The sequence below is a fragment of the Heterocephalus glaber genome, unplaced genomic scaffold (assembly GCF_053883595.1).
Source record: "Heterocephalus glaber isolate CG9 unplaced genomic scaffold, H.glaber_assembly_v1.0 deba00001481, whole genome shotgun sequence".
In the NCBI taxonomy this organism is placed as follows: Eukaryota; Metazoa; Chordata; class Mammalia; order Rodentia; family Bathyergidae; genus Heterocephalus; species Heterocephalus glaber.
Genome location: NW_028258317.1, coordinates 3,196,315 through 3,220,712, shown reverse-complemented (window position 1 = coordinate 3,220,712; position 24,398 = coordinate 3,196,315).

The window sequence follows — 24,398 nt, the reverse complement described above, 5'->3', positions numbered from 1 at the left end:
TTAGGCCTCTCCTCCCATTCTCCTGACTAGGGCTTGCAGGAATTTTTTTTTAAATCCTATCTCAGCACTCCTTTAGTTAAAACCTTCCGAGGGCTTATCACAAACTTAGACAAAAGTCCAGATCCCTCACTACAGTCTCCTGGGATCTGATGACCTAGCCCTTCCCAGTGGCCCTAATCTCTAACCCATCATCCCCTTGCCTTCCCCTACCCCATGCTGTTTGGTTTTCAGGATTTCCTTTTGTGCTCGTGTTTTTTGTTCCTCAGACACTTCAAGTGTTTTATTTCCCTCTTAGGACTTATCCCTAGCTCTTGCTCTTTTTTGACCCATTTCCCCATCTCTGCATGACTGACTCCTCTGTCATTTGGATTTCACCCTAAATGCCATCTCCTTAGAAAATGTCACCTTCCTGACCACCAAGAAAAAATTGTCATCTAGGAACTTTTCATCAAAACACTTAACCTTAATTGTCTGCTTAACACCAGCACTGTCTGATCACTTTCTTGTTTGCTGGTTATTGTTAGTTTTGTGATTCTTGTTTGTTTGTTCATTATTCTATAATATGCCTCCCCTAAGACATATTTCCGAATTGCAATATTGTCTATTTGTTATTATTAAATTCTCAGCACTAGAATGCTCTAGAATATAGTAGTGTCTCAATAAATATTTGTTGATTGAACAAATAAATGAATGAAGAAATGAAAGTTGTTTATGGTTAAAGACCTTGGCTTGAGGGTGGGTCACCAACACAGTTGCTGAAACCCTGACACAAGGAAAGGTCTGGCTGCATGAATATCCTGGAAAAGTACACAGACATCTTCTCAGACTTGGGGCATGAAGAGGCAATTAGGGGCAGGACATCTCCAACCACTACAGAGAAACTTTGCCTCCTTAACTGTACTTATACAAAGAGAATTCAATTCTGGAGCTGAGTAGAAGATTCATGGAATAGAAGAGGGCACTGGTTTTAGATCCTGGAGAACTTAAAATAAAATATAGAAACTAAAATTGATTTGGCCATGAAAAAAATACTATGATAAGTATGTATATTCCCAGATTCCCATCAATCAGAATTATTATACATCTCATTCAGTGTAGATCAAATATAATTGTAAATCTTTTCAGTGACAACAAGCCATTGACCTCTCTAGAGGGACCAGGATGTGTCACTTAGGTGACCTGAGGTCCATACAATCATCATTAGGAATAACTGAAAAGTGAGCCACAGAGTAGCCAGGGCAGCTCCTGAAGAAAGAGGCCCAAGGTGACCCTGCTTTGGTTTCTGGGATGACAGGGAGGCAGTGGTGGAGTGACTGACTTATCCCTATTTGCCTGAAACATTTCTGATTTTAGCACTGCAAGTCCTGTGACCCTAGGGCTCTCTATGTCCTGAGCAAACAGAGATGACTGTCACTCTAAATAGTGAGAGCTCAGAGCTGAAGTACCAGCTCACTGACTCTATTTTATTCCTAACTTAAAGGGCCTAGAAAACTGTACAATAGTCACTATTGCATCATGTGTGCTTGATTCTCTTACTAATCATTAAGGACAATTTGTCTAAAATGTAGCTCCCAGCATTGCCAAACACCTGAACCTCAGGCTCATCTCTATGGCTCAAAAGACTCCATTGCTACTTCTGCCTGGGAGCAGATGTCCCCTCCTCTACCCAACAAGCAGGCTCCTTGCTGCTCTCCCTCTGGAACCTCGATTACCCGCCTATTGAGCCTCCCTCCACCCCCAACCCCACCATATCCAGGGTGCTCCTCTTGCTTTACGATGCAATTCTCTCACACACATCTCAGCTACTCTTTCATCTTCAGTCCAAACCCATCTGTTTTCTGCCTTGTACTGATCCCTCATCATTCCTGGTTCACTGTGACTTTCTTTCCCCACATAAGGTAGATTCAGATTTATTTTAATATCCTGATTACTTCATGGATTTGGTGACATATGATTAACCATGGAATATCTTGAAGCCACCATCTTAACACTGTATTGTACAGCTTATGCAATTTAATCCTGGTTCAGGGACTCTTGTAATGTAAGAGGGAAAAGAAGAGCACAAAATGCATAACCTGAGCAGATAAAAGAAACAGCTACCACCTGCAAAGGTGCTGACAGCAGGATTAGCTGCCAAGAGACGGAGGGAAGTCTCCTGGCCCTGTTTTCCTCCCTTTCACGTGGCGCTGTTGATTTTAAGCATGAACATCTCTTTTTCCTGTAATTTTTAGGCACAATAAAGTCACAAGATCTACTTTTTTTTTGGACTGTTGATATTGGGAAAGTTTTCTGGGATCCTCTTATTAAAAGCATTAGAGTTTGGGAGACTATGTAATCAGCTTTACCAAAAGTTGTTACAGTGACCTTATGTCTGATCTTATCAGTGATTTGTTTACTTCTGTTTTGAACAGTAATTTGTTTCTCCACTAAATGAGAAATTATTTTGAAGGATTTAGGTAATGTTTCCAATTTATTTTAAACTTCTTTGTTAGGGAAATAGGAAAGAAACTAGCACTTAGTGTACTTGGCACTTAGCCTGCATTATCTCATTTAATCTTCACATTCACATAGTGAGAGAGTACTGACCTCCCTGTCCCATAAACAAGAAAGCTGAGAGTCGGAGAGAGGCTAGGTGACTGATAGTGAACATGAAGTCGGTAAATGAAGGCCCTAGAATCCAAACCGTCTCTCTCCATTTGAGACTTCAACCAGGAGAACCTTAGAATTTCTACCAAGTGAAGCTTTGCTTCTTGACTCTTTGTTTCACATATGTGACATTATAGATAATATATTACCTGTAATATCCTAACCATTAAGTTTTTAAAGCTGTTTGTACATGTTATTATTCAGAAAAAAATGAAAGATACGAGAAATTCTTTAGGACACTGGGAAAGTGGGCTATTAGAATTGGTGGTGATGCACACACTTAATCTTAAGGTCAGTGTGAAGAGTTATGGAATGGAATCGAAAGAACATTCTGTCATTTTAGGTAGAGAAGTACAGTGGCTATTGCACAGATTCTCAGAAGTCATCCATTATTTGACGAATGCTTAACTGTGCCTGCTATGTGCAAGGAACTATTCGAGGTGGTAAGGCTGAATCAGTGAACAAAGCTCATCCTTCTCCTTATGAGGCTTATATTTTATTTGGGAGAGACAGACAATAACGAAGGAAACAAGTAAGCGATATAGTGCTATGGAGAGTGTAAATGCTAAGAAATATAAAGCAGGATAATAGGGAGTGACTTGGGGCATGGGAGGTTTTAGTCTCCCTGTGGATTACAGTAAGCATATTCTGTAATTGGCTCATACACAGCAATACCACCATCCTCAAAGGCAGCACTAGAGCTTGACCAAGGACTGTACTCCACTGTGCATTGTTTTAGACTACATGAAATTGGAAGGGAAAATAAATATTTTGGATGACAATCAGAGTGAAAAACTTCCAGAACAAGCTGGAAGAATCCTCAAAATATAACAATGCAACCTGAAATTTAATAAACACAAATGTACATGCCTCCTAAAGTAAACTTTCAAGCACAAATAGGAAGGGAGTCTTGATTTAGAGACCGAATTTTCACAGACTGTGTCAGTCATTGGCACAGAGTGTTACTACTAAAGGAAACCTGTTGCAAATTTAGGATGCATTATTAGAAGAGTCACAGCCTGAATGAGGGAGATGATAGTGTCACTCTATCCCAGCCTCTGCAGGAGGGGCTTCCCATTCTATTCTCCACACTTCAAGGGAAATTGAGACCAAAATCATCCAAAAGAAAGTGGACCAAGTGGAGCAGAACTCAAAACAGCCCCACAAGGAATGACTGAAGATTCAGGAACTGTGCACCTAGAAAAGACAGGATTCCAGAACTGAGTGGCCAGCATCTCCAAGTCTCTGACACACTGCCACTGTAGGAAAAAGGGACCTTTTGTACAGTGCCACTAAGAGGCAGAGTAGAATGTGGAAGCTGCAGGAACACCACAAAGTGTTCTAAAATGGACCATAAGGTTTTCTGTTCTCTTTAGGTTATTATTTTAGGAACGTACAGACAAAATGGTTTGTATTGCCTAAGGTATATCATTTAACCTCCAGCTGCTGGCTATATTTACAGTAACCCTAACAACTAGCTCATTATGATAATATCAAAGTGAATATCCTATGCCTCAGAAAAGTGAATTCTAGGCTAGGTGTGGTGGTGCACCTGGTAATCCCATCACTCACTTGAGAGTCTGAGGCAGGAGAATTACTGCATGTTCAAGGCCAGCCTGGCCTAAGTAGTGAGTTCAAGGTCAGCCTGAACTACATAGCAAGAGCCTGTCCAAAAAAAAAAAAAAAAGTGAGTTCTAGAAACCTAGGTTCTACAGTCTTTTGTGTATTATGGGGATGTTTGTTACAGCATATAACAAATGACTATAAACACTCTATATACTTATCCATGGGCAATTCATTAAGATTTATAAAATGGAATACTATACAACTGAAAAATGACTAAGTGTGTTTATATGGATAAATAGGAAAACATCTGCAGATATAACAATAAAGACAAACTAGCATTTACAACAGAGTGCATACAATGTTTCATTTTCATAAAGTGGAATACTGTATAAGCATAGAACAACTCAGTAAAAAATAAAAAGAAACAGTTAAAGGTGGCTACACAGGCCATGGTTGTAAAAGGGAATGGAAAAAGTCATCATTCTTGAGTAACGTAGGAATTAGGATGAAATATATGTTTACTACCAAAAAGAAACTACAATATACTTTTTCAAATCATTGTTTCCTGTTATGTTTCCACTAACAACTGAAGTGCAAATGGGAACCAAATATTTTCTGGCTCAGAGATTTTTTTTAGGAATAAAGAGATCACTGGCACCAAAGGAAATTTGACAGGTTGTGCCACACTAGTGAAATGATTTAATAGCATCAATTGATTGTTACATCCTTTAATAAGATAATTTTAAACTCCCTTTCTAACTCTCAGAAAGCATATTTCTGATTCTATGGTGTGAAAATGGTCTTCTATCGTCACACTACTGTTTTACAGGAAATGTAACTGCTGGATTTCAGTGGAATTCAGTAATTGATGGGTGTAGGAACCACCTGGTTCCTATGCTATAAAACAAAGCACAATCCCAACACTGCAATTTATGTCTGTTTTACTATTTTTTATTTATTTACATAGTTACTAGTGCCTTTTATTTTAATCCAGTGAAAAAGCATCTGATAAGAAATACTCAAATTTCTAGCTTAGTCCATTTCTAGCTTAGTCTTGTTTCCCATAGGAACAGCTGCCTAATCAAGACAGAAAAACAAATGTCATTGTGAATGTGGAGAGAATGCAGAAGCTTTCTATACATGGACCAATGGGATGAACACAGTTTTGGTTTTAAATCTGTCTAGGCAGTAGTTGCAGTAGAAAGTCTCTGAGAAGCTAAGCATTCACTAAGCCTCTTCTGTAGCCCCTTGCCTGTGATGGCCGGTGGGTGCTATCCACAGTGCTGAGGGAAAACAGCAGGGATCCTGAATGTGGCCAGGAGTCCAGAGACATCAAGCGACATTAAATAAGCACACCGAAACTGGGACTGTGAGGATGCATAGGAAGAACCAATTATTCCTGGTTGAGGAAATAAAAAAAAACGTAAAGAAAACAAAAAAGGTGGTTTCTAAATTTAATCTTGAAGGATAAGTACAAGAAAGTGAGGAAGGTATTGCTGGCCAGCATGAGAAATGACAAACATGCCTGATCTTGAAGGGTTTTGAACTCCATGCCCATGAACCTGAGCTTCATGCTATAGACTGGGCATGCACCATTAACTGCTGTAAAAAAGGACATAATGGGAAAAGAGCTTTGCATTTGTAAGATCCTTCTGGGAAATTACTCATTCCTTTCAGGGACCCACTCTATTATCAACATCCACAGGGACCTTCAAGCTCATCACCACGTTTCTGCCATCTTCCTCCATCACATTCTGATCCCTTTCCCTCACCCCCAAGAGGGCAATGAGAGGCACGAAAAAGAACACAGAGTAAACCCTTCAAGCCGATTCCTACACAGCCCAGCTGTGTGGCTATGGACAATTTTCTCAAGGTCTAGAGGTGTCGACACTATAAAGGGCAGCAAGGCTTTATGTTCTCCACCATCAAAGGCCCGAGTGTGAGCATCCCAGGCTGCATTCAGAGTGAATGTTGGCACCATCTAACATATGCTTATGCCAGCAGCATCCACATTACCAGCTGCACTGAAAACAGCTTCCAGGCCACCACAGAGTTCAGGGAAGTGTGGGCTGATGACCAGTAATCAGCTAATTCCAGGTAGAGAGAGGAGCCAGAGCAGACAGATCAGTTCAACTATCCAGCAAGAATCAGCTGCCCCCTTAGCAATCACACAACACCAGCTTTATAGAAGTGCCCGGGGAGCATCTCACTTCAAATGAGTCACAGTTATCATCATAATTAGTATCCCAACGTCTCACAGCATCTTACAGTTTTAAAAGTACCTTTGAGTCCTCCTTAAGTTGAATCTGCAAAGAAACTCTCAGAAGATTTTCCTCCCATTTTGTATAAATGATATTTAGTTTTATGTGTTAAGAATATGACAATAATTTCCTTACATTATTAATTGGTTACTATGATGCAAGCTTTGGGCTAAAAGCTCAGATTGTATTATCTTATTTAATCCTCACAATTACAAGTGGAAGGCAGTGTTAGTATTCCTGTTTTACAGAGGAAGAAGCTGAGAACCTTACCTGAAAAGTAAAATCAGTTGCACGAAGTCATACAGAAGCTTGTGCTCACTGTGTTGAGCCCTGATCCAGACCCATTATGAGGGAAATGAAGGGTCACACAGACTGGTTAAGATTCACTCTGATGGTCGCGCAGCTCCCGGCCCAGAGGAAGGGGCTTCCAGGCCTCCATCCAACCCACTCCTCCAGGCCCAGAAATAGGGGCTTCTCAGCCACCTTCCTACTGCTTCTGGTCCAGAGGAAGGGGCTTACCAGCCGACAACCCTTACGTCACTCCCGGCCCCTGTCCCACATCTCCCAGGTTAGAGGAGGTGAGCCGAGCAGGCACCAACAGCTCACCCCCTGCCCCCCCCAGTTGAAATGAGAAAAAATGTAAATAAGTCTCAAAACCAGACTTCCAGATCACCTACAGCAACCTCAAAGGAAAATGAGATGGAACAATCTGATACTCAAACACCTGGACCCACTGAACTGTCAACAAAAGGAGATCTGGAAAAAATGAAATCAGAAATAATTTCTCAGATAACAGGAGAAATTGTGCGCCTAGTGCAAGACAAGATTAATAAATCTAGAGAGGAGCTCAGGAACATGATGGAAGCCAAACATAGGAAACAAATGGAATCCATAAAACAGATGCAAATAGATTTCCAGGAGATGAAAAACTCCTTTGAAAGTCTACACAGCAAAATGAGCCAATGTGAGGACAGAATTTCAGATACAGAAGATAAGATTGCAATTAGTGACCAGGAAAAGAAAAATTGCTTCAAAATTATAAGGGAACACAAGAACTCAATCCAGCAGCTGCTAGACAATGCAAAGAAGAATAACATAAGACTGATTGGAGCCAATGAAGAAACAGGAGAGAGTGCAGATGACACAAAAAAAACTCTTCACAGATGTGATGGCAGAAAACTTCCCAAGCAGGGGAAAAGAACTTGACATACAGATAAGTGAGGCATATAGGACTCCAAATAGCTTTGACCAACAAAAATCTACACATAGTCATATAATTGTTAAGATTACAGAAACTAAACAGAAGAACAAAGTTCTCCAAACAGTCAGAGAAAAGAAACAAATCACATACAAAGGAAAGCTCATCAGAATCACAGCAGACTTCCCAACACAAACCATCAAGGCAAGAAGAGCTTGGAGTGACATATTCCAAGCCCTAAAAGAAAACAGTCTCCAACCCAGATTCATGTACCCTGCAAAACTATCTTTCAAAACTGATGGAGAAATAAGATACTTTCATGACAAAGAGCACCTTAGGAACTTTGTGAATACCAAACCAGCACTCCAAAGAATTTTACACAATAGCCTAGGAACAGACATTGAGGATCACAACCCCAGGAAGCAAAGAAGAATGAACCCATCAGGCATGACAAGAAATTAAATGTAAAGGGGGAGAACCCAACAAAAAGAAAAAGTCATGACAGTGACAAGGCAATACGTTTCAGTTATAACCATCAATGTTAATGGCCTCAATTCACCAATCAAAAGAAATAGACTGGCAGAATGGGTCAAGAAGCAAAATCCAACAATATGCTGCATACAAGAAACACAATTCAAAAGGAAACTCATAGACTGAAAGTTAAAGGGTGGAAAACAATACTGCATGCAACAGGAACCTGAAAAAAAGCAGGAGTAGCTATCGTCTTTGCAGATCAAGTAGATTTCAAACCAACACTGATTAAGAGAGATGAAGAAGGACATTACATCCTTGTAAAGGGAAGAATCCAAGAGGAAGAGATGAAAATCATAAATATCTATGCACCAAACACTAGTGCACCCAACTATATAAAGCAAATGCTAACAGACATGAAAAGTCATATATGCACTAATACAATTGTAGTGGGGGACCTCAACACCCCACTGTCACAAATAGATAGATCAACTAGACTAAAAATAAGTAATGAAATACTAGAACTCAATCAAACTCTTGAACAAATGAACTTATCAGATGTTTACAGAGTCTTCCACCCAACAAAATCAAAATACACATTCTTCTCAGCTGCACATGGATCATTCTCAAAAATAGACCACATACTCCTATATAGAACATGTTGAAGTAAGTGCAAAGGAATTGAAGTTATCCCCTGTATATTATCAGACCATAGTGTGATGAAATTGGAGATCCATAGCAAAAGACACTGGAAAAATTTCATAAACACGTGGAAATTGAACAACACACTTTTTAATAACCAATGGGTCACAGAGGAAATTAAAGAAGAAATCAGACAGTTCCTTCAATTAAATGACAATGACAATACAACATATTGGAATCTATGGGACACAATGAAAGCAGTCTTACGAGGGAAATTCTTAGCAGTGAATACGCATATTAGGAACACAGAATGAGCCCAATTAAACAACCTGATGCTGAACCTCAAGCTTCTAGAAAAAGAAGAGCAGGACAACCCCAAAGCTCATACAAGGGAGGAAATTATAAAGATCAGAGGAGAAATCAATCCAATGGAGACTAAGAGAATGACACAAAAAATCAATGAAGCCAAGAGTTGGTTCTTCAAGAGAATCAAGAAAATGGACAAAACTTTGGCGAACCTTGTCAGAAAAAGGAAAGAAAAGGCCCAAATCCGTGCAATTAGGAATGAAAAGGGTGAAATTACAACAGACCCAGAAGAAATCCAGAGGATCATCAATACCTAATTCCAGAACCTATACGCCAATAAGATGGACAACACAGAAGAAATGGACAGATTCCTAGATACATATGAATTACCAAAGTTGAACGAAGAAGACCTAAAAATTCTGAACAACCCAATATCAACCAATGAAATTGAAAATGTAATTAAAAACTTATCAACTAAGAATAGCCAGGGCCCTGATGTCTTCACTGCTGAATTCTACAAGACATTTAGAGAGGAACTGCTGCCACTACTGTTTAAACTCTTAATGAAATTGAAAGGGAAGCAATACTCCCAAATTCATTCCTGGAAGCAAGCATCACCTTGATCCCCAAAGCAGAGAAAGACCCAACTGAAAAACAGAACTATAAGCCAATCTCACTAATGAACATAGATGCAAAAATCCTTAATAAGATAATGGCAAACAGAATGCAGAAGATCATCAAGAAGATCATACACCCTGATCAACTGGGATTCATCCCAGGAATCCAGGGATGATTCAATATACAAAAATCAATCAATGTAATGCACTATATCAATAGAGCCAAGGACAAAAACCATATGATTATCTCCATAGATGCAGAAAAAGCATTCCACAAAATCCAACATGCATTTATGATAAAAACCCTACAAAAAATTGGAATAGATGGTCTCTACCTCAAACTGATAGAAGCCACCTATGAAAAACCAACAGCCAATATCATACTAAATGGTCAAAAACTGAAATCCTTCACACTAAAATCAGGAACAAGACAAGGATGTCCACTATCACCACTCTTGTTCAATATAGTTTCGGAAACATTAGCCACCACAATTAGACAAGAGAAAGAAATCATAGGAATAAAGACAGGTATTGAAGAAGTCAAATTGTCATTATTTCAGATGACATGATACTGTATATAGAAGACCCCAAGAACTCCACCAAAAGTCTTCTAGACTTAATAACCAAATTCAGTCAAGTAGCTGGTTACAAGGTCAACACACAAACATCAATAGCTTTCCTCTACGCTAATGACAGACTCACTGAGAGAGAAATAGGGTAAATAAATCCTTTCACAATAGCATCCAAAAAACTGAAATACCTAGGAATCATCCTAACGAAAGAAATCAAAGACCTCTTCTCTGAAAACTATGGCACTCTGAAAAGAGATTGAAGATGATATCAGAAAATGGACAGACATCCCCTGCTCCTGGGTAGGAAGGATTAATAGAGTGGAAATGGTCATACTTCCAAAACTGCTATATAGATTTAATGCAATTCCAATTGAGATCCCAGCAGCATACTTCATAGACCTCGAGAAAACAATCCAAAAATTCATGTGGAACAAGAAGAGACCCAGAATAGCAAAAGCAATTCTAGGTAACAGAGACATGGCAGGGGATATCACAATCCCCAACCTGCAAATATACTACAAAGCCACTGTGATAAAAACAGCATGGTACTGGCAAAGAAACACACCTGAGGACCAGTGGAACAGATTAGAAGATGCAGAAACAACGCCAGACACACTCAGCCATCTCATCTTCGACAAGGGAAGCAAACATCCTCACTGGAGGAAACATACCCTCTTTAATAAATGGTGCTGGAAAAATTGGGCTTCAACTTGCCAAAGATTAAAACTACACCTGTATCTCTCACCATGCACTAAACTGAAATCCAAATGGATTAAAGATCTAAATATTAAAATAGAAACTGTGAACCAGTTGGAACAGAGGTCAGGTAGAACCCTTGAAGACATCGGTGTAGGAAAAGATTTTATGAACAAAACTTCAGTTGCATGTGAACTAGCACAAACAATCAACAAATGGGATCTCTTCTTATTAAAAGGCTTCTGCATAGCAAGAGAAACCACCAGCAGTGTGAAGAGACAATCCACAATGTGGGAAAAATCTTCACCTGCTCTTCCTCAGACAAAGGTCTACTATCTCAAATCTATAAAGAACTTAAAAAGATCAGACCTCCAAAATTTAAAGACCCAATCCAAAAATGAGCATCTGAAATGAACAGACATTTCTCAGACAAAGAAGTAGAAATAGCAAATAAATACAAAAAAAAAATGTTCAACATCACTGGTCATTCAAAAGATGCAAATGAAAACAATGCTGAGATTCCATTTCACTCCAGAAAGAATGGCTACTATCATGAAATCAACCAATAACAAATGCTGGTGGGGCTGTGGGGAAAGAGGAACCCTGCTCCACTGCTGGTGGGAGTGTAGACTGATGCAAGCACTGTGGAAATCAGTATGGAGAAAGCTCAAAGGACTAGGACTGGAAGTCCCATTTGACCCCGCTATTCCACTGCTGGGGATCTTCCCCAAAGAATTAAAAGAATCATACCACAGTGATATATGTGTGCCTATGTCCATAACAGCAGAGTTTGTAATAGCTAAAACTTGGAAACAGCCCAAATGCCCATCAACTGGAGACTGGATAAAGAAAATGTGGGGTTTTTTATAAAATGGAGTACTACTCAGTCATAAAAAATGAGAAATTAGAGACATTTATAGCTAAGTGGATGCACATTGAGGCGATACTCTTAAGTGAAATAAATAGGACACACGTGTGAATTCCAAATAGTTTCTCTGGTGTGAGTAACTGAAAGTGTAAATAAGAACTAAATGTATAATAGGTAATGTGAAATAGGAAGAAAAGGGGCAAAGGGGAAGAAAGTGGGAGGGCTAGGGGAAAGGATAGAAGGGAATGGGATTAATATGAGAAAATGGAAAAATAGGAACAAAATCTTTGTAAATAGGGAGGACTGGAGGGGTTGAAGGGAGGGCTGGGCAAGGGTGATAAACAAAAACCAAGAGAGACTATGTAAAGGTTGACGGTGCCAGCCGTCACTAGTCGAACAGTACCTGAGAGGAGGGGAGAGGATGAAAGAAAAACAAAACCTCTGAGGAAAAGAAAAAGGAGAGAGAGGTAGAGGAGAGACCCCTCTTCCCACTTTATTGCCCTTTATATACCTTTTCCACAACCCCCAACCCCTCCTCAGCACATAATTCGGGCAACTAATTATTTTCCAGGGAAAAGGTCAAATGTATCTTTACAACTCCGGGAATAACATTCCCTTGCATTACAGACATTCGAACTCTTTCTATTTAACCACTCTCGTTACAAGTAACCATCCTTGTTTTTGTGCCAGCTGCATATCCAGGATTCATTATGTTCTCAAGAGACTCAGAGGTCTCTGAAGGTTATTTCAACCTTTCGCTCTCCACAAAAGATGCAAATTTCCAATGATGAATGTCATTATATTGTACACCTAAAATGTACCAATGATTAGAATGAATAATCAATAATGCAAAATAAGAAGAAAAGGTCCAAATGGGTAGGGGTGTGGAGGGGCAGGGGAAGGGAAAGAAGGAAAAGGAAAAATGCTGAGAAATGGAAAAAATGGAAATAAAGTCTTTGTAAATAGAGAAGGGTGGAGGATGTGAAGGGAGGGTTAAGAATGGGGAAAAAATAAGAACTAAGATGCATCATGTAAAGGTACACGTTCCTAATGAGAAACATCAATGTATTGTATACCTAAAATGTACCAATAAAAGAATTTAAAAAAAAAAAAGATTCACTCTGATGTTACAGGTTAGTACAAGACCATCTGGAACTTAATCTATGTTCCTTTACTCAAGATTCTCTGTTGTCCCTACTACCCTCTGCATTCATGCATTCTTGGGAGAACAAGATGGCAAAGTCCAATTCTCACTCTAGACACATAAGATAATGTGGAGTAGAGGAAGTAACCATTGGGTAACCACAGAATCCTCTTAGGTGTCTGTCTTGCCTTTCTTAATTATGCTGCAGTTGACCACTGCCTATGTTGGGAATCCACTTCTTTCTTTTGGCCCTCTAGCTAATGCCCTTCCTTGTTGTACTGAGCTTCATGGTCAATGATTTCCACTGAGCTCTCATTGGCACCCAATTCCCTTTCATACCTTGTGCTCTCCCAGCCCAAGCAGGAGACTTGATGAGTATAAACCTACATATTGGTCATTCTTCCAAGCTCATTCAGGGCTATAAAACTTCCTAAAATATGCAAGCTCAACTCATTGCTATTGTGTCTAAATTTTCCTAAGGGAAGCTATGGCTACTGACACCATGTCCAAGTGGTACAGAATTGGTCCCTCCAATGGCTTCCTTAGGTACCTTTCATTCCTTCTCCTTGGCTAAATCATATGCCTTCATGATATAAAGGCAATCTTTGCATAACAAAGGTCAGATTTTTTCATATCCCTGCTCATAAACCTTCACTGACTCCCAGTAACCTAATAGATTATAAACCTCTCATCCCACATTGATTCAGGAGTGACCCTGCTCTTCCCTCTACCTGGCTTTGCTGTGGATGATACCTCTACCTACCACATACTTTCCTTCTTGCTTAAATCTGGCCCTCATTTTTCAAGACCTGGTTCAAAATATCACCTTCCATAAATTCTTTCCAAAACACTCCTCTTAGAATATTTTCTGCTCTGTGGTATTCCCCAAACATGTGATTTGCACTTATTACACTTGGTGTTGCCAAATATGCTGTTAGAATTATTTTTATGAATGAGAGTCATATATGCATTAATATCCCTCCCTTTCTGGAGTGCTCCTAAAGGGATTAGATATCATTCATTTTTGTCTGTGTTTTCACATATAAAACAACACTGATTGTAAAGCCTGATGAGGGAGAAAGTAGCTGGAAAGTTAGAAGATGCATAGGTAAAATATTAGCTGGTAACTGATGACCATAAAGTAGCAGGCAGCAGCAGAGAATCAGCCCATCCTCTCTGGACATGTTTCCATCCCTACACTGAGCCTAGGATCCCAGGTAGTCTACAGGAGGTGCCAGAGTTGATAGTGGAAGAGCACTGAGCCTAATCACCTTCCTCCTTACTGCTGCACCAGCTCCTGTTGCTTCTTGCTGACCTCTGGCCACTCTTGGATCAGCGGCTTGACATTAGCACTCCACAGGCAGCATTTCGATCAGTATGTAGGCCCTCCAGGTGACTCTAACTCCTCTCCGGCATTGATGAAGCCTGACTGAATGAAGTAGATACTGCATTAAGGACAGAAGATGCTAAGTGGGCATGTTAGAAGTTCCTCCTGTCTTTCTTGTTTTGAAATTCAAAATAGGAAGATGTGAATACCATGTTAAAGTGTATCTTCTCTTTCACTTGAATTTTATCAAGGAGAAAACTGGTGATCTTTAGCAAGGAGGTAAATACATAATCTCATTTTTTAAATCCAGAAACTGAGGTCCAAAGACTATGAGGTGAAGACAAATTAAGAAAAGAGAGCCCAGGCTAGCTATATGAGAGAATAATCGCAATGATTTCAGAAGAGCCTAAAGCCGAATAGAGAACAGCCAGACAACAGTTTAAACCACTCCCCTCCCAAAGATTAATAGGACAAAAGGACAGGGTAGTGTTACCAGAGCCCCAGCTAGGGGCCAGCTAGGGTCACCAAAAGGCAAGGCTGCCTGGCAAAATTAGGGACCACAGAGAGAGGGTTCATCTAAAGGCAGCTACAATTGTACTGGATACCTGACCTCTGTTGGAGACAACTTCCTAAGCAGAGAGAAGCAGGGTGAAATACCCTGGCTTCTCCTGGTCTTCACAGGCCAATCTCTCACCAGCACCTCCTAGTGGCTAAATTTAGCCAGGAATCAGCTGGTAAGGGAAGCTAAAATCAAATTCCAGTGATGCAGAGCAAGCAAACAAAGGGTGGATGGGAAAAGGATCTGATACAAGTGGTGCACGAGTGACTCAAGGGCTTTTCAGTGATGGTTCTACTCCTATTCTATTCTATTCTACTCTTGCTCTGTGCCCTTACTCCGCTTTGCTCTCTACACCAAGTTTCATGCCACGCCCCTGGATAGAAGGGTGTGCTGTCCTAGTGGACCTCTAAGTACTGAAGAACAGATGGAGGGAAACATTTAGCAATAAAGGGATCTGCAAGCTGGACCCATAGGACAAGTAAAGATTTAACAAGGATGAAAAACTTGTAGTATAGGAAGTAGCATACAAGAAAGGCCCTGGAGCCTGATGATACATATAGAATTCAAAGAAAGAGAAGTTCAAGCAACTTGAGTGAGATATGTCAGGAAGGAGCAGAAGATGGCCTGAACCTTAAGTGGGACCAACCAGAAAAGGATCTCAAATGTGATGGACTTTTGACTTCCATGTGGAGGTAATGGAGAGTTTTCTGGGCTTTGTTGAATGAGTTTCTTTTGTACCCAAGAAAGGACAGAATAAGGTACTTTATTTTGGTTCATGCTCTTCTAATTTATTCTGCTTACACTACCTCTGGGGATGTCTATTACTTCTTTTTCCAACATTGTTGAGAGTTTCTAAACATACAGAAAAGTTGGAAGAATTTCATCATGAATATTCATCATATGCACCTAGATTCTACCCTGACATTTCCTACATCTGACTGATCATAGATCTAGTCATCTATCCATTCCTCCCTCCACGTGTCCAACCATCTTACTTTTGGTGCATTTCAAAATAAGTTGCAGATATTACAACATTTTACTTCTAAACATTTTAAACTTTTGCACAGTTTAGGTATAATTTACATACAATAAAAAAACTAGTCTTAAATCTGTCTTCCCATGTGTTTTGATCAATGCATCCACCTGTTCAGCCCAGGCTCCCAGCAATACATAGGACACGGCTATCACCCTAGATAATTCTTTTATCCTTCCCAGTCACACATCCCAAAGGTAACCACTGTTCTGATGTTTTACAACCAAAATAATTTTTTCATGTAAATGGAATAACATTGTGTGTATGTTTTGTCAAAGTATATACTCTCCAATCAGCATACTGATTTTGAGATTAATTCACATTCTTGCATACATTAGTATTACTTCTGTTTTATTGCTTGATTACATTTCATTGCGTGAAAGTTCCACTGTGGTCAACGTGTCTCCAATTAATGGACATTTGGGTTATTTTCAGTTTTTACACTATTGAATGACACTAGTATTAATACTCTTATGCAAGTATTTCCATGCCAGGGATTTAGCTCAGGGATTCTGCTGCCTGCCTCCGAAGTGCAAGGTCCCAAGTTCAATCCCCAGTACCTAAACAAAAAGAAAGTATTTTTGTGGACTTTCAATTCTTCTCATGTAAATATCAAAGGGCAAGATTTCTGTATCATAGTGTCTCTGATAATTATATCCACTTACCAGGCTGCGGGATTGTGGGGATTCAGTGGGATAATGCATAGAATCCATGCAACAGGAGGCCTCTGGCCTCCTGGTTGGGCCAGTACTTGGTTCCACACTACAGAGGCACAGGAGGACATAAAGGCCATTGTCCTGACCTCCAGAAGATAGAGCAGAAGTGAACAACAGAAAGAGGGCATCTCTCAGGCTCCTTGATGAAAATTGAAGCCCACTGGAAAAGTGAAGAGAATCTCTGCAATAAAGGCTCACCAGACCACCGTTCTTGGTAAGTTGGAGGGATCATCACCTCCCATCAGAACCTGGACTATCTTCAGGGAAGGGGCAGCTGGAACCTGCAGTAGAACCTTGAAGAGTTCAACCCTGAAGGAGGTCAGGGAGTTCAACTTGGGACTTGCAGCCAGAAATCTGCCTGAATCTCATGGGCCTGCTACTGGCTTGCTGAGACTTGTTGACACTGCACACTGCTGCCCATGTTTTCTATTGTGACAGCAGAGACATACCATGAAGGAGGCCCTTCATTTTAATTTTCATTTGTTATTTTCAAAGGATTTTTTGGTCTTTTTAATTTTTAATTTTTATTCTTTTCTACTCTTTTCAAATTTTTCTTTTTTTTCTTCTCTCTTCTCTCTCTCTCTCTCTCTCTCTCTCTCTCTCTCTCTCTCTCTCTCCCCCTCTCTCTCTCTCACTTTCTCATTCTGTCGCTGTCCCACATTGTTCTTCATCTCTCCTTTTGTTACTATTCTGGCCCTAATTGGGATTTCTTCTTTATTTTTCATTTTTTCTCTTTTTCCTTCTCTTGATTGTCATTAGTTTTAAAGGAAGGTAAATACAGTTTCTAGCCTCCCTATTTCTGTAAGGTTGTTCTGTTCTTGTGTTTATTCTTTCATTCTCTCTTTTCCTCTTGTCTTCAACAGTTTCTTAGAGTTTGTGTGATCTTCCTGTGTCCTCTGGCCTCACTGCTAACCTTTCCTGATCCTTCTACCTACCTATCCCTCCCTCCCCAACTCCTTCTAACTCCCCATCCTAAAGGGTAAAGTTGCTATATTGAAGTTTATTCACTATAAACATATGTTGGGATGGTCCTTGATTTTGATTTAATTCACACAGTTAAAGGTGATAGATTAATTACTACCACAAATTGTCATTTTCTAAATTGTGCTTGATGCTATGGTGTTGCTGATTGTGTCACTTGGGCTAAGTGGTTATGATTGATCTAATCAGTTGTCCTTCCTGGTATAATGAAAATAAGATAGCCTCAGAATCATTAGAGACTCAAAACCTAAAGACCAGGTATATCTGGAAGACACATCTGAGAAGCAATCATTCCATAGGGGGTCCAAATACAAGCAACAAAGATACTTACAATAAGCAATTTCAAGGTATCAACCCAGGAATTAAACCAAGAATAATACCAAAAACCAGGGTGAGCAGGTCTCAGCACCCAAAAGGAAGCTACTTGACTCCATCCCAGGCTCCTAGGGCAGAGAGGGTGAGCCAGTCTCAGCACCGAGAAGGAAGCTCCCTGCCTCCATCCCAGGCTCCTAGGGCAGCAAAGCTCAGCCAGTCCCAGCACCTGGAAGGAAGCTGCCTGCCTCCATCACAGGCTCCTAGGGCAGAGAGAGTGAGCCGATCCCAGCACCCAGACAGAAGCTCCCCCACTGCCATCCCAGGCTCCTAGGCAGTGAAGCTCAGCCAGTCCCAGCACCTAGAAGGAAGCTCGCCCCCTCCATCCCATGCTCCAAGGGCAGAGAGGAAGCTCACTCACTGCCATCCCAAGCTCCTAGGGCAGAGAAGGTGAGCTGTGTGGGCACCAGAGGCAACGCCCTCCCCACCCATGAAAATGAGAAGACACATAAACAAGCCTCAAAAACAGAGTTCCAGATCACGTACAGCAACCCCAAAGAGAAACAAGATGGAACACTCTGATACTCAACCACCTGGACTCCCTGAACTGGCAACAAAAGAGGATCTGGGAAAAATGAAATCAGAAATAATCACTCAGATAACAGCAAAGATTGTGCTCATGGTGCAAGACATGATTAATAAATCTAGAGAGGACACAGACAAAAAAAAATAGAGGATCTGAGGAATATGATGGAATTCCAACATAGGAAACAAATGGAATCCGTAAAAGAGATACAAACACATTTCTAGGAGATTAAAATCTCCATCGAAAGTCTGTGCAGCAGAATGAACCAATGTGAGGATAGAATTTCACATATAGAAGATAAGATTGCAATTAGTGACCAGGAAAAGAAAAATTGCTTTAAAATTGCAAGAGAACATGAGAAATCAATCCAGCAGCTGCTAGACGATGCAAAGAAGAATAACATAAGACTGATTGGAGCCAATGAAGAAACAGGAGAGAGTGCAGATGACACAAAAAAAACTCTTCACAGATGTGATGGCAGAAAACTTCCCAAGCAGGGGAAAAGAACTTGACATACAGATAAGTGAGGCATATAGGACTCCAGCTAGCCTTAATCAAAAAATCTACATGTAGGGATATAAAAGTTAGGATTCCAGAAATGCAACAGAAGAATAAAATTCTACAAGCAGTGAGAGAAAAGAAACAAATCACATACAAAGGAAAGCCCATCAGAATCACAGCAGACTTGTCAATGCAAACCCTCAAGACAAGAAGAGCTTGGAGTGATGTATTTCAAGCCCTAAAGGAAATCAGCCTCCAACCCAGATTGATGTACCCTGCAAAACTATCCCACAAAATTGATGGAGAAATAAGATACTTTCATGATAAAGAGCACCTCAGGAACTTCATGAATACCAAACCGACACTCTAAAAAATTTTAGACAATACCCTAGGAAAAGACAATGAGTATCACAGCTGCAGGGAACCCAGCAGAATGAATCCATTGGGCGTGACAAATAAAATGCAAAGGAGGAGAATCCAACAAAATGAAAAAGTCATGACAAGGCTTTTAAAACTTTTGACTTCATCTCCCTAATGAGTGTATAATTCAATCTTGTTATTGTACTGATTAGTATTTTTCTGATTCTAGAGTTACACATCATTCCTTGTGCTATGCTGGCTATTTATCACTTTCTTATGTCTACATTTTAATTGGGTTGTCTATTAATGAGCTCTAAGAATTCTTTATATATTCTGCTCATAGGTTATATGCATTATAAATACGGTCTGTTTAAGGACTGCTTTTCATTTTAATGATGTCATTTAAAGTTCTAAATTTTGATGGAATCTCATTTATCAATTTTTTCCTTTTATACATCATGTTTTTTGTATCCTAGGTAGTTCTTACCTACCCTGAATTCATAAATATTTTCCCTTATAATTTCTTCTTAAAGTTTTATACTTTTAGGCTTTCTTATTTAGGTTCATAGATCCCTTCAAGTTATTTTCATGTATGGAAAAAAAAGGTTGAGGTTAATTTTTTATATACAGATACCAGGTGGTCTAGTGCCATTTGCTGAAGACTCTATCTCTTCCTCGGCTCTTGAATTGAGTTTATATTCTATAAAATGCTAATGTTAAATAATCTTTCAAAACTCAGTGGACCATATATGTGTGGTTCTATTTCTACATTCTCTGTTTTATTCAAATGATCTATATGTCTTTCCTTACACCAACACTGCCTTGATTACTGTAGCTTTAGAACAAGTCTTAAAATTGGGTACCAAATGTCTTCCAACACTGTTTTTGTTTTTCTGGGTCCTTTGTACTCCTACATAACTTTTAAATTTCAATATCCAGTTCTTCATTACACAGACCTGAATTTTTATATATAACTTGGGTTTTCTAATCCTGCTAAATTCAAGTACAAGTTCTAGGGGCTTCTAGAGATTTCTTAGTATTTTCTCTGTAGATGATCTTTTCATCTACATATAAAGATTTTGCTTCTGCCATGCCAATCCTATCCTATTTGTGTCATTTTATTGCCAGACTATTTTGGTGGGGACTAGGTTTCAAAGTTTAATGGACAGATAAAGACTAAGCATATCTGCCCTTTTTCCCCACCTTAAGGAGAAAGCATTGTATCTTCTCCATTCATATAAGGCATTCTCACTGGAAGTGTGGAGTACATGTCTTTAATCTGTTGAGAAATTTCTGTTCTACTTCTAGTCTCCTGACAGCTTTTACCATGAACAGCTGTAGAATTTAGTCCAATACTTTTTCTCCAACTAGTGACAGGATCATATGGCTTTTTCCTTTCCTCTGTTTAAATGATGACTTTTGGGGGTGGATCTTCCAATGCTGAACCAACACTGCCATCCCAATAACAAAACCACTTTCTACATCCTGCCAGATCTGACTTCTAAGAGTTTGTTTTGTTAAACAAATTTCTATCTATGTTCATACTTTTTTCTTCTATTATCTTTATCCAATTTTAGGATTAGCACAATGTTGAGTTCCTAAAATGAGGGGAGAAGTGTTCCTTCTTTTTTTCTGCTTTAATTATTTGATATAATTTATCAGTTAAAATGTTTATGAGCCTGCTGTTGTCATATAGGTAGGTTTTCAAGCTAGGAATGTACTTTCTTTAATAGGTGCTATTCAAATTTTATATTTCCTCCAGAGTTAGTTTCATTAATTTGTCTTCTAAGTTACTTCTTAGAAGTTGTCAAAATTATTTCAAAAACGATTTTTGTAACATGCTTTATATATCCTCTTAAATTCTTTAAAATCTATGGTAATGTCTCCTAGATCTTAATATTGTCATTTAAAAAATGTATAACTGATATTGTGTAACAAGAAGAAAAGGTCTAAAAGAGCAGGGGAATTGGGAGGGGTAGGGGAAGGGAAAAAAGAGAAAGGAAAAAATATGAGAAGAGGAAAAAAATGGAAACAAGATCTTTGCAAATAGGGAAGGGTGGAGGGGGTGAAGAGAGGGCAAGGGAAGGGTAAAAAAATAAGAACCAAGAGACTCATGTAAAGGTACAAGATCCCAATGATGAATGTAACTGTATTGTATACCTAAAATATACCAATAAAGTTAATGGGGAAAAAAAAGAATAGTACCAAAAACAAAAATGAGAAGACATTTAAGCAGGGCACAAACCCAGACTTCCACCCCACCAAAGGCAAATTCTGGGCGAAATGAGGTGGAAAAGTCTGACAATCAACCCCCTGGACACCCTGAACTGATAACCCAGGAAGTAAGAAAACAGATGAATGGGGCTCTAGAAACATTCAAAACAGAAATAATTTCCCAGATAACTTCAGAGTTAGTGAGCAGAGTGAAAGACATGATTAGAGGCTCTAGGACAGAAACATAAAAAAATAGATGAGCTCAGAACCATTCTGGAACAATGAATCCCCAGCATAAGAAATGGAAACCATGATCACCTGACATAGAAAAGAAATGGAATCCATGGAACAGATTCAAACAGATATCCAGGAGATTAAAAACTCCCTTGAATGTATTCATAGCAGATTGAGCAAAGACAGGATTGCAGTTAGTGATCATGAAAACAGAGATTTCTTAAAAATAGTAAGGTAGCATGAGAAATCAGGCCAGCAGCTGCTAGATGATGCAAAGAAGAATACCATAAGGCTAATAGGAGTCCACAAAAAAGCAGGACAAAGTACAAATGACATAAAAAACCTGTTCACAGAAGTAATAGCAGAAAACTTCCCAGACAGAGGTACAGAATTAGACATACAGATAAGTGAGTTATATAGAACTCCAACTAGCCACGATCAAAAAAATCTACACCTAGACAAATAATAGTCAAGATCCCAGAAACCCAACAGAAGAACAAAATCCTACAAGCACTTAGATAAAAGAAACAAATCACATCAAAAAAAGCCCATCAGAATCACAGCAGACTTCTCAACACAAACTCTCAAGTCAAGGGGATCCTGGAGTGAAGTATTTCAAGCTGTAAAAGAAAATAACTTCCAACCCAGACTGTTTTATACTGCAAAACTATAATTCAAGATCAATAGAGAAATTACATACTTCCATGACAAAGAACACCTGAGAAATTTCATTAACACCAAACAAACACTCCAAACAATTCTAAACAGTATCCTAGAAAAAGACAATAAAGGTCACAGCTCCATGAGGCCCAACAGAGTGAAGCCACTGGGAAAGGCAAGAAACTAAAGGGAAAGGGGGAAAAATAAAAAATGAAAGAGCCAACAACAGTAAAACATCATAACAAAGGGCTGGAGATTTAGCTCAGTGGTTTTGTTGCCTGCCTTGCAAGCTCAAGGACCTGAGTTCAATCCCCAGTACCAAAAAAAAAAAAAAAATCATAACAAGGGTGAGTTAATATTTATCAATTATAACTATCAATGTTAATGGCCTCAATTCACCAATCAAAAGAAACAGACTGGCAGAATGGATTAAGAAGCAAAATCTAACAATATGCTTTATACAAGAAATACACCTAACTCAAAAAGAAATTCATAGGCTGAAACAAAAAGAATGGAAAACAGTTCTCCATGTGACAGGAACCCGGAAAAAATCAGGGGTAGTAATCTTATTTGCAGACAAAGTAGATTTCAAGCCAAAACTAATTAAGAGAGACAAAGACAGTCACCACATCCTTGTGAAGGGAACAATGGAAGAGGAAGAGATGACAATCATAAATATATATGCACCAGATATGAATGCCCCCAACTACACAAAACAAATATTAATGGACATGAAAAACCAAATAAGCACTAATACAATTGTAGTGGGGGACCTCAATAGCACATTATAACAAATAGAGAGATCACCTAGACAAAAAATCAACAACAAAATTCTAGAACTGAACCAAGCTATTGAACAAATGGACTTAATAGATGTTTATGAGTGTTTCACCCCACAAAATCAGATTATACATTCATTTCAGCTCCACATGGGTCGTTCTCCAAAATAGACCACATACTAGCTCATCAGACATGTTTAAGTAAATGTAAAAGAATTGAAGTTACCCCCTGTATATTATCAGACCATAATGCAATAAAATTGGAGATCAATAGCATAAGAAACTGCAAAACTCCAACAAACAGATGGAAATTGAATAAGACTCTCCTGAACAACCAATGGGTCACAGGGTAAATTAAAGAAGAAATTAGTTTCTACAAGAAAATGATAATGCCAGTACAACATATCGGAATCTATGGGAAACAATGAAAGAAGTTCTATGAGGTAAATTCATAGCAGTGAATGCCAATATTAGGAAAAGAGAGAGAGCTCAAATAAAAAACTTAATGCTGAACCTCAAGCTCCTAGAAAAAGAAGAACATGACAAATCCAAAGCTAGTACAAGGGAGGAAATTATAAGGATCAGTGCAGAAACTAATGCAATGGAGATTAAGGGAACTATACAAAAAATCAATGAATCAAAGAGTTGGTTTTTCAAAAGAATAAATAAAATTGATAAACCTTTAGCCAATCTTATCAAAAAAGGAAAGAAAAGGCTCAAATCCATTCAATTAAGAATGAAAAAGGTATGGGATGCCACAGATCTGAGAGAGAACATGCAGCATGCAGTGGTATCATTCAAGGAGCTGTGTGGCCTCTCCTTGGTGGCCAATCTCATGTAGTGCATGTTGGCAGTGTCTCCCCACTTCCTGGGGCCCGATAGCACACCCCTGGTGTCCTGAATCTCAGCAAGCCACATCCCATGATGGAGTTGCAGGGAATTGTGCCAGAGGTTCTGAAGAAGATTGTGACAACTTATGACATGATGATTCAGTCCCACAAGGCACTGATTGAAAAAGCAGATGTGGTATATGAAAAGACCATGCATTGTCAGAAGGCAGGGACAATCAGATCTTTTGAAATATGCTATGAACGAGACTTTGGAGAACCTGAAACAAATCCATTATGCTGCTGTTTCATGTGGATTTAA